Raw genomic sequence first — 11,551 nt, 5'->3', positions numbered from 1 at the left:
TGTCAGATCCAGGAGCTAGGGTCTGTAAGATCTGGGAGCTAGGGTTTGTCAGATCCTGGAGCTAGAGTCTGTCAGATCCAGGAGCTAGGGTCTGTGACATCTGCTTACCACTTATCCAGATCCGGGAGCTAGGGTCTGTGAAGTCTGCTTACCACTTCTCCTTGCCCTGACTAATTAGCTCACTGTGAGCGTGTGTGACTGAATAAACAAGACATTCCTGTGGCCAAAGACAATTCAGAGGCCCCTCAACCCCATTTTAACTAAACTAAGTGAAGATTGATTTTTAAAAATTTTAATACTAGAAAACACTAGTGGTACCAGAGGTAAACAGGACCCCTCTGATGCTAACCTCTTCCTGGGGCAGAAGCAGCTGCAGTAAAGCACCTGCTCAGCTGTCAACAGCTGCAGGATGTAAGGGAAGCCTTGAAAGTGGCTTCCATTTCACAAAAGCATGAAGTTCTTTTAGAGAAAAGACATTTGCTTGCTGGTGAGCTTTAGAACCCTAATGGAGAGCTCTGTTTTCCTTAATCTGGATCAAGTACAGGGCTTGTGCGTGCTGGGCCAGGCGCTCTTCCCTGGGAAGTGCATTTAGCTGTCTCGGTGGACACCCCTCCTGTGTCACAGTGAAGAGAGACCCTGCCACTGGGAGGGGTGGGGAGGTCACCTTTGCATCTGGTGCACATCTGTATCATCTGGCACACTGTGAGCTCAGGTATGTGTCCTGGACAGACCTGCCTCAGACTGGGGAGTGTTTATCTATTGGCTACCTCAGCAAGATGCTTGTTACTTACACACCGGTGTTCAGGAGACTCTCAAGGACCTCTGGGAGAACGCGGAATGAGGAAAGGATGGGGCGCTCAGGGTCTGCCTTTGAGAACACCGACCTGAGTCCACAAGTCACCTGTGAAGTGCACCTGGCTTCCTTCTTTCAGCATTGTTTTTGATTCAAGAAGACCCAGCCAGGCATCAGGGTCCTTTGCTTCCTGGTGTGACTGGAAGAAGACATTCTGGAACTAGCCAGCCTGTGGGAAATAGTGAACCATCTCTTACTAAACTGTAATGAGAAGGAATTACCTATATTTCAAATTTTGTGTTTAAACTAAGCCTCATTCCCTGTCTGACATTTCCCTGGTCTAACATCTTTTTGCTGTTTGAGTTTTCCCGATTCTAACACCATAGAGTCCAGGTGTGTGAGGCAGCTGGCTGGGAGAGGCAGGATACACTTCTGAAGTGTCCTTATCTGATCATGTAAACATACACCTCCATCGATTTTCTCCAAGTAATTTATTTGCCCGAACTTTGTTCAGGAAAAGCTGAACAATAGGAAAAGAAAAGAGCTGATTTGAAAATCAACTGTCTCTTCAAGGAAACGTGGAGATGGCCGGAGGAGAACCATGACAGATTCTGTGGGAGCTAGCAAGCGTGGGGTATCAAGGTCAACCACATCATGGCTTACATCAGCCAATAGGTCCACAGGGAGCCTCAGACCACTTCCTTCTGCTGAAGTCAGCAACCACTGACTTAGGCATCTGCTCTGTTTGCGTTCCTGTCCTGAGTTCCTTCAAAGGTGGACTGTAATGCAGATATATAAGCCCAAAAAACTCTTTCCCCAGCTTGCTTTGTGGTCATGTTGTTGTGTTGAAGCAATAGAAATGCTACAACAACAGCCACATCAGGTGTGTCTCAGCTAGGGATGCTATTGCTGTGAAAAGACACCATGACCATGGCAACTCTTATTAAAGAAAACATTTAATTGTTGAAACAGTAGCTTACAGTTTCAGAGGTTTATTCCATTATCATGGTGGGGACTATGGCAGCATGCAGGCAGACATGGTGCTGAGAGGTAGCTGAGAGTTCTTACATCTTGACTCTCAGGCAACAGGAAGTGAACTGAGACACTGGGAGCAGCTTGAGCATAGGAGACACATCAAATCCACAGTGGCATACTTCCTCCAACAATGCCACACCTCCTAATACCACCACTCCCTTTGGGAACCATTTTCTTTGAAATGGCTACAAGGTGTGAGGACCCAGGTGCGAGGCTCAGAGGCACAGGTTTCTCCCACCTGAGCTCCCAAGCCAGACTTAGTTAAGCTTACTAAATTTGGGAATGGAAAGCATGTCAGCCTGACAGGATGACGGCATCTAAGTGTTTGGTTGGCTGTGATCTGGGTGTCTCCAGGACAGTGGCTTAGGATGGGATTAAGATTCAAATGAGTAAAAGCAGATCCTCCATCATGAGGGTGAGCTGCCCGTCATCAGTTGAGGAACAAAGTCTGACTTCAGATCTTCCCTGAGCCTCCAGCCTGCTCTTCTATCCATTAGACCTTAGACTTCCCCTCCCCTCCCCTTCCTCCTCCCTCCTTTCCCTCCCTCCCTCCCTCTCTCTCTCTCTCCCTCCATCTCTCCCCACCACCACCTCACATCTCAGCCTGAATGATCTTTTTGCTGTTACTACCACTCTCACAACATAGAGAAGTCCTCTGATACCAGACACTGAGTGCGTGTGAAAGCCAAGTCAGGCTTTGCCTATTCATGTGGAACAGGTCTTCTTGACTGTGACAAGCCAAGGACAGGATAAGGGAAGAAAGGCATTTGGAGATTGGTTTAATAGGGTGTGTGGAGTGGGAGTCAGCAGGAATTTTACCTTGGAGCCTTCGCCTGTGGAGACAAGATCCTTCCTGCTTGCCCTGAACACCCTGTTTCTCGCACTCCCATCCTGCCCCTCTGGCCTGGATCAGACCTGGGGATGGTACAGAAAGCACTTCATGCTGGAAAGTCACCCCTCTTCTCCCAGAACATTAACCCCCATTTCTGCTGTGCATTCAGTCAGCAGCACTCCTGCAGCCTTTACTGTGTGAGAGAGACTACGGGCACAGACAGGGCTCTTGAGGAGGGAGGGCCCTATGCTCTGTCCTAGTTCAGGAAGTCCTCGGTGACAGGGCAGGGAGGACTGGGTTATCTTGTCACAAGAATTAGCCAAGAAAAGAGCTGGAGATGGAACTCAGCTGGAAGAGTGTTGGCCTGTCAATCATGACATTCTATGTTCACTGCCCAGTGTCCACTGTCCTGGGTCCACTGCCCTATGCGCACCACCCTGGGTCCACTGCCCTGTGTCCATTGCCCTGTGTCTACTGCCCTATGTTCACTGCCCTCTGTCCACTGCTCTGTGCTCACTTCCCTGTGTCCACTGTTCTGTGTTCACTGCCCTGTGCTCACCATCCTGTGTCCACTGCCCCTGTGCGTGTTCACTGCCCTGTGCCCACTGCCCTGTGCGTGTTCACTGTCCTGTGTCCACTGCCCTGTGAGTGTCCACTGCCCTGTGTCCACTGCCCTGTGAGTGTCCACTGCCCTGTGTCCACTGCCCTGTGCGTGTCCACTGCCCTATGCTCACTGATCAGCACCACATAGTTCTTGGTATGTGGTGTATCACTATAAGCTTAGCACCCAGGAGGCAGAGATGGATCAAGATTCAAGGTCATCACCCATCACATGGTGATCCAGCATGGGCTCTGCCCATCCTGCAGGTTGTTCTTGTGGAAGTGGCGGCCCATCCTTGTGTGGCATCTCAACAAGCTTTTCTGGGTTCTTCTTATCAGAGATGGTCTCAACTACTTCCTGGATTCTAAGTTTACTGAATTTCCTCATCTTAAAAGTTTGAAACTGAGGTTTTTTTTGGGGGGGGGACACAGTATCCATCTGGGCCTCAGAAACAGGGACATGAGAAGCCCCTAGGTCTTCTTGGCTTTTTTCTCTGTGTGGCCACTATTCATGCCAGCACCCCAGCACGAATTTCATGTCAGCAATATCAAAACTGTATTTCCACTCTCAGCCACGGCCAGGTTTCCCACTGGAGTTTGGAAAGCTGCACTGCTGAAATGGAGAGGGATCCCTAGTGAGTGAGCTGGAGGGTGCTCTCCAAAGCAGCTGTGTGCACCCAGGGCAGGGAGCCTCTTCCTAAACAGTAACCTAGTTCAACCTCAAAGGCAGAGGTGGGCATAGGTCCCTACCTGCTTCTGTACCCCCTTAACTGCCTTGACTTCTGTGAGCTTGTGGCTAAGTGCTGGGGTTCAGCAGCAGCGTGTACACAGATGTGCCTAACATGCCACCTGTGATGGTTCGAATGCAGCTGCCCCCCCATAATCTCATAGGGAGTGGCACTATTAGGGGGTGTGGCTTTGTTGGAGTGGATATGGCCCTACTGGAGGAAGTGTGCCACTGTAGGGGTGGGTTTTGAGGTTGCCTATACTCAGGATACCACCCAGCATCTCAGTTGACTCCCTGTTGCCTGCAAGATGTTGGACTCCTAGCTACTGTGCCAGCACCACGTCTGTCTATATGTTGCCAGGCTCCCCATCATAATGCCAACAGATTGAACCTCTGGAACTGTGAGAGAGCCACCCAATGAAATGTTTTCATTTTATAAGAGTTGTTGTGGTGGCCATGGTGTCACCTTCACAGCGATAGAAACTAAGACAGAAGTTGATACCGGGGAATGGGGTATTGTGAGATGGGCCTGAGCATGTTTTTGTTTGGATTGGAATTGTGAAATGTGTTTAGTGTTATTAATGGACCACACTAGCAGGAGCATGGAAGACAGTGGTGTTGAACATGATTTGATGGAGTGTGGGATGTTACAGGGAAGAATTTTAGTGTGGTACCTGGAACTCATTCTTGTGTTATTTCGGTGAAGGAAGTGGCTGCGTTTGACCCTTGTCTAAAAAGTTTGCCTGAGGCTAAAATGAAGCATCTCGGATTAATTCCCTTAGTGAAAGAAATCTCAAAACAACCTAGTATGTATAGACTCTACTGTGTGGTTACTAGTTTCTAACTCTAATAAAGAGTTATAATTAAAAGGAGCAAACTGAGCAGAGTAAAATACAAAACGTGAAATTTAAGGAGAAAGGGAAGACCAAAAAGTGGAATGGAACTAAGTTCTATGTTCGAGGAAGTAAACAGATAAAGAAATGGAACAAAGGGAATGGTGACCTCAGGACAACATCCCACCCAGCTAGGTTTTTAATTTGTGAAAAGGAACTAAAGCAAAGTTTAGAGCCGGATGTGGTGTGGCATACTTTTAATCCCAACACTGGGAAAAGCAAAGGCCAGCCTGGTCCTAAGAGCAAGCTTCAGGACAGTCAAGCTTAGGCAGTGAAGGACAGAAAACTGGAGAAGATGTAACTGAATGAGGGGGCCATGTTTGAGTCCCAGTAAACAGCCAAACTTGGCCACTTTGGCCATGTGGTTCTGGCTTTACAGTTAAGGATAGAAGAAAGGAGTTATTGAATTTGCCTCTGCACCTAAAGAAAGCCTCTGAGGCCAGGCATATGTTAGGGGTGTCCCTGAATGGAGGCCTAGTAGACAGGTCATTGTGTGATGTTGAAGCATACATTGCTTTGGAGACCCGGAAATGTTAGAGATTCCAGAGCCATGGGATACCTGCCTAAGAGAGCTGCTAACAGGGAATGGAACCAGCCCAAGAGAGAGAAGTGTGTTGCAGTCAACAAAGCTGAAAGGGGTTGAAGATCTGAAGAGCATTTTGACATCAGGCATGAAGATGCAGAGTTTGGAGTTTGTCCATCTGTTTTTCAGTCTTGCTTTTGTCCAATATTTCTCTATCATACTCCCTTCCCCGTGTTTTAGGACAGTAATGTATATCCTACACCATTGTATGTTGGAAGTATGTAATCTACCTTTTTTATTTTGATTTTTACTGGTGATTATGGTTAAGAGATTGCATGAATCTCAGATGAGGACTTTGAACTTTGGACTTTAAAACATTGTTGAGGCTGCTATAGACTATGGAAACTTTGAAGTTGGATTAAATGAATCTTGCATCATGATATTGTTACAAGCTTATGGAGGCCAGGGAGTGGAATGTGGTAGTTTGTATATACTTGGTCCCCATAATCTTACAGGAAGTGGCATTCTTAGGAGGTGTGGCTTTGTTGGAGGAAGTGTGTCACTGTGGGGGCAAGTTTAAGGTTTCCTATGCTCAGGTACCATTCAATGTCTCAGTCAACTACCTGTTGCCTGCAAGATGTAAGATTCTTAAGTACTCCAGCGCCATGTCTGCCTGCATGCTACATGCTCCCAGACATAATGACAATAGACTGAACTTCTGAAACTTTAAGAGAGCCACACCAATTAAATGTTGTCATTTGTAAGAGTTGTCATGGTCATAGTGTCATCTCCACAGTATAGAAACCATAGCTAAAACACCATCCCTAGTGGCCTTCAAGAAGACAACCCACATTCTAGTAAAGGTGAAGGATAAACAGAATGGGGTTATAAGGTTATTGTGGCTTATAAACTTTACAGAATCAAAAATCACCCGAGAGGTGGGCTTCTAACCATGACTGTGGGAAACTATCTTGAAATGGTGATGGATGTGGAAAGACCCACCCACTCTGAGTGACACCATTTCCTGGCTGGAATCCTTGTCTGTGCAAATAGAGGAGAGTTGAGATTAGCAGCTTCCCATGATGTTCTGTGACCAGCTACTCAAAGACCCTCCTGTTTGACTTCCTTTGAGCTAAAATAAACCATTTCTCCCTTAAGTTACTTTCCTCAGAGTGTTTTAATCACATCAGAAGGAAAACAGACAATGACAACAGTGTTTCGGTTCCCTAGAACAGTACTCAGTCCCAGAAAGGAATGCTACGTTTATAAATTCTACAATGGAGCTAAACCTTGAAAACACACCAAGTGGTTTAAGAAAATAAAAAAATTTACCTACTGGAAGTTGCGAAACAAGCAACTTGGTAGAGATGAGAGTCAGTTTAAGCTGCTTGTTGCTGAGGTGGAGGGAGGATTGGGGAGTGATTACATTATCTGCACCTTTTCTTTTGGGGATTGAGCACATTCTGGGGCTGTATGGAGGTGACTGGATGCAACAGTGGTGACACCCTAAATGTCACCGATTGTTAACATTGCATGATATGCATTTACAACAGCAAAACTTGAGCCTGAGGTCCAATGTAAGTTTTCAAGACCATTTGAAGTTCTTAAAAACAAGAATGCCTGATTCCTCTCATTTTGCTTTTACAGTAAGCCCCAACAATGGAGCTCAGGCTTATTTCCCATTGAAAATGATGGCGTTTATGTCTTGCAGGTTGCACAATAAAATCTGATGAACTCTTTTTGGCCTCTGGGTACCTGTGAAGTTAGCGACTGTTTCTCTAGTGTCCTTCACTAAGCCCAAAGTGGATGGTTTATTGATGATGGCTGCCTATGAGGAGAGAGGCATCTTGACCTCCTGTGGGCAGGAGAATTGACAGTGTGATCTGTGTGCACCTCTCCCGTGCTCTTTGTCACTCTAATTTCTGAAGAGCTTGAGAAGACGGTAGCCATTCAGACATCTCAGTATATAGAGCCCATGGGCTGTTGGCAAAGGCACTGCAGACCCAATACCACTTTGAATATTAACAACCACTCCCAACTTTAAACCACATTATAATTCGAAGGCGCTCGGTGGTGCCTCTGCCTCTCCAGCTAAATGACATTTGTCACACTCAAGTAGGAACAATTATTAATAATTTTCATTTCATTAGAGGCACTACAATAAAATGTCAACAGCCTTCAAAGTGCATCAGAAGTGTACAAATTAATTTTGATTTTTTGAAGTGTAATTACTTTGGTAAGTAGTGGACTGTGCGATCACGTTGGGCATTCTCGTTCATGCAATCAATTACACTTAAGTGCACTTATCTGTTTTCAAACATGAGTTTGGGAGGTCACCTGTTGGTGGGTAGCTGCTTTTATAGCAGGGAGAGGCTGGGATTCATGTGGGCCATCCAGCAATTGTGGCATAGGCCAGCCAGTGGGATTGATTGAAACCTGAGAGCAAACACTGTTTTAGTGGAGGCCACTCCCTCCTCCTCAGGGAACCCAGGATTAATTGCATACACTTCCAGCATATTGGGAGAGAGCCTCTGAAGAACATTGTTACAGTGAAACCTTGGAATAGCTTGTGCCTACCTACTCTAGAATGCGAAATGACAAAGGTGGCTCTGCAGTGTGACCCCACACTGCTAGCTGTGCACTGTACAGCTGTGGAACAAGTCTCTCCCCAGCTCTGTGTTTAGTGTGGAAGCGAAGCCCTTGCTTTCTGGGAGGCTGTGTCTGTGGCAGTCACTGGCTTTATCATCTTTACTCCAGGGTGGAGGCAGAGGAGACGCTCGATCCATATTTATTGAGTGGGTAAATAGATGAGCATCGTCGTGAGAGCCCGGTGATGAAGCGTAGATGTGCTCGATGTCTATCTGCAAGCACTACCGCTGTCAGTCATCTCCTTAACGTGGAATTCATAGTGATTGTTACAGTCGTAAAAAAAAACTATTGATCATCCTTAGTTTGGACAGGAAAGAGAAACAAACTCAATAAACCCATGGCGAGATTCTACAGGTCACCAGTAATTAACTGCAAGGTAGGACATTGAATGAATATCTTTCTCAACTGTAGAATGGCAAATTAGAAGCAATCGTTGACACTCAGTGAGGGACACTTTTTATATTGTCCATAGGACTGTAGAATGCCCAGGCTTCTGATAGAACCAGTTAACTAAATATATCACAAGGAAGGTTAAATACAAGCCTTGGAGCAAGGAACTCTGGAACTCACAAGTTATCAGACTAAGGGAACATGGCTTACCATTTCCCCTGAAGAGAAACATTCCATCCTGGAAGGAGACTCCTGCAGATTCAAGAAGACAACTGTGAGTTTCAGGAAGACCCTGAAACTTAGTAGGATCACAAGTCTCTACCACGGTTATCTAAGCAATCGGGGCTGCTGAGCAGAGAAGGCTATGATCTGTGGTGTGTCTGAGCCTCTTCAGGAAGTTCCAGGGTTGCATCTCTGAGTCATTGTTTGTGCTGAGGTGGCCTTTCAGGGATGCGCTGTCTTGAGTCACCCTGCTCCTCTCAGCAGCCCATCACTAGTACTCCTGTAAGTAGCCCCAATAAGCCCAGTACTCACCAGGTTGAGCTTAGGTGGCACTGTTACTTAGGTTAGTCACGGATTTCCCGTTTAGGATGAGGAAACTTCTTTCTCACAGTTCTCCAGAAATAGTGTCCTACACCAAGAATAATATCACACAAACGATTTTTAAGTACATAAAACAAGAACTTCCATGAAAGTCTATTCACAGAACATAGCTAAATAAGTTTCTGAAGATTCCAGAGGCGACATCTGTGTAGCCGGCAGAAGGGTGGCTGTGCTCTGGCATGTGAGACATTCCAAAATAGAGAGTCAAGTGACATAAACAAGCTGAGATCCAACATGTACCACATGTTTGATTGCTTGCAGACCGTAGATGAGATTTCACAGAACAGAAGTCGAAATGTGCAAAGTGTGTTGAGCGTCGACTGTCACTGATGCTGCCAAAAACCACGAGAATCCTGGACAGGCACCGCTGGGAGACTGGGGTGGAACGCATGGGGCTGCTAGCTGTCATCTGTCTTTTCTTCCTTGTCTTCGTCTTTGGGAATTTCATACCATACCCACTGGTCCCTCAACTCCGTCCAGACCCTCCCCTTCCTCTGCCCAATTCTGGGTCCTCTTTTTAAAATCTCTTTTTAACATACATGTGCTGTCCATGCATCCTAGGGTGTGTAGTCTTCCACTGGAGCTTGGTCAAACTACCAGGGGGCACACTAGAAAATAGCTGACTCTCTCTCCCAGAAGCTACTAAGTCCCAGTAGTTCCTCAGATAAGAGTGGGACATTGCGCCCCCGTGCCCCAATACTGGCACTTTGTGCCTACCCCTCCATGCTTGGTCTGTGTGCCCCACCCAATGTTGGCACTTTGTGCCCTCCCCCCCATGCTGGGACTTTGTTTGACTTGTATTTGCTTGGGGCTGGTGGATGCTTTGTCACCTGCTGTGGGTTCATGTGTGCAGCTATCCTGCAAGAGCCTGGGGTTGGATAGGTCTTAAGCCCTAGGGGAAACCTACTGCTATTCATCTGCTAAATGGGCACAGTATTGAACTGACTTCTAATGATTTATTACTATGTCCACAGAAGACCGCACTGTGCAACTGTCATCAAAGAAGCTCCCTTTGCATAAAATAGTGGGTAATAAAGAGCCCAATAGCTGGACAAGGTTGATTGGAATTTATTCAATATTTAGGGTATTGTGTGTAATGTTAATTTATCTTGGCTTTAAAAGAAATGAAAGACAAACACAGAGAGTGTAATTAAATAGCAAGCACATTAGATTTCCGAAGAAGGGACAGTCAGTGGAATCCCTTTGGCTTCCACCCTGTTCATAATATCTGCTCTCCGTGCTTAGTGAGTGACTGGCTCCCGGTTGGAAGTGATGAGCAGAAGGACCAGTGTAATGGAAAGGGATACGGGGACCAGTAAGACACGTCACCCAAACACCGTATCTTTCTCTGAAACTTAGATGACCTTGGAGCTCCCAGTAACTGATATTACAACTCTGAGATACATGACCATCAATGACATTTCTTCCAGATACAGAAAACGCCACCCTTGTCTTCAATCAGATTTCTGTAGCCATTAGCTCAGCGGCCACCACAGTGTTGTCCTGGAGATGGACACAGTGGTACCAGTTCTTGGGGAACTTGTCTAGAAGTGTGGTTGGTTCTCTTTGCCTGAATCAATTCCCTTCAGCATTTGTGGGTGAGGAGCCCTCTCAGTGTAACCAGGTCAACTTAAAAAAAAAAAAGCACATTTTAAAACATTGCATTAGCAAGCAAGATTGTAATTCTAAGAAAAAAAGTAAAACCATAGAATAAAAGTATTTGAAAAATTTAATGTACTCATTTAAATAAAATAAAAGCCTTACCCTGACCCGAGAACTTGGCTAATGAGGCATTTGCCAAATTGTTCCGTTTTTTTGTGGCTTGCCAAGTGTGTCATTACTTTGCTTGGCACTTTCTAAAAATGTTATTATAAGCCCTTCTTCCAAAGAAAATTATGCGCCATGATTATTAACTCTAAAATTACACACACATTTATCCACTGGTGTTTGCTTTCATGCTTCAGCTGTCATTTCAGCACCGGCTGCCGGGGTCGCGCACCTGCTCAGAGTGATGCCTTCCCTGGGTCTCAACTAATTCCCCATTATCTGGTGGAAAGCCAAACACTGCGGAGATAAGACAACCAAATGCGGGCTCTCAGAGAAATCCGTCCTCACCTCAGAGAGCTGGGAACCCCGACCGGGTTCACACAGACTGGTGGATCCTTGTGCACCCTGCTGGTGCTGTTCATGGCTTCTGGGACACGTTTTCATCCATTGTGTGTGTGGTGTGTGCATGTAGGCACGCGTGGGAGGGTGCATGTGCCTGTGTGTATGCGTGTGTGGGCGTGTGTGTGCATGTGGCCTTGTAGTGTCATTCATTAGGCTCTTTCTCTGGCCTGGAACTGACCAAGTAAGCAAGGCTGTTCAAGCAACAAGCTCGAGAGACCCATACTGATGTCTCTGCAGTGCTGGGAGTGCAAATGTGTGTCACCACACCAGGCTTCTTGTTTGCTATTTTTTCTTCCTTCCTTCCTTCCTTCCTTCCTTCCTTCCTTCCTTCCTTCCT

This window comes from Microtus ochrogaster, linkage group LG8 (genome assembly GCF_000317375.1).
Source record: "Microtus ochrogaster isolate Prairie Vole_2 linkage group LG8, MicOch1.0, whole genome shotgun sequence".
In the NCBI taxonomy this organism is placed as follows: Eukaryota; Metazoa; Chordata; class Mammalia; order Rodentia; family Cricetidae; genus Microtus; species Microtus ochrogaster.
The sequence above is the reverse complement of the archived record's forward strand: the minus strand, read 5'-3'. Positions refer to the sequence as shown.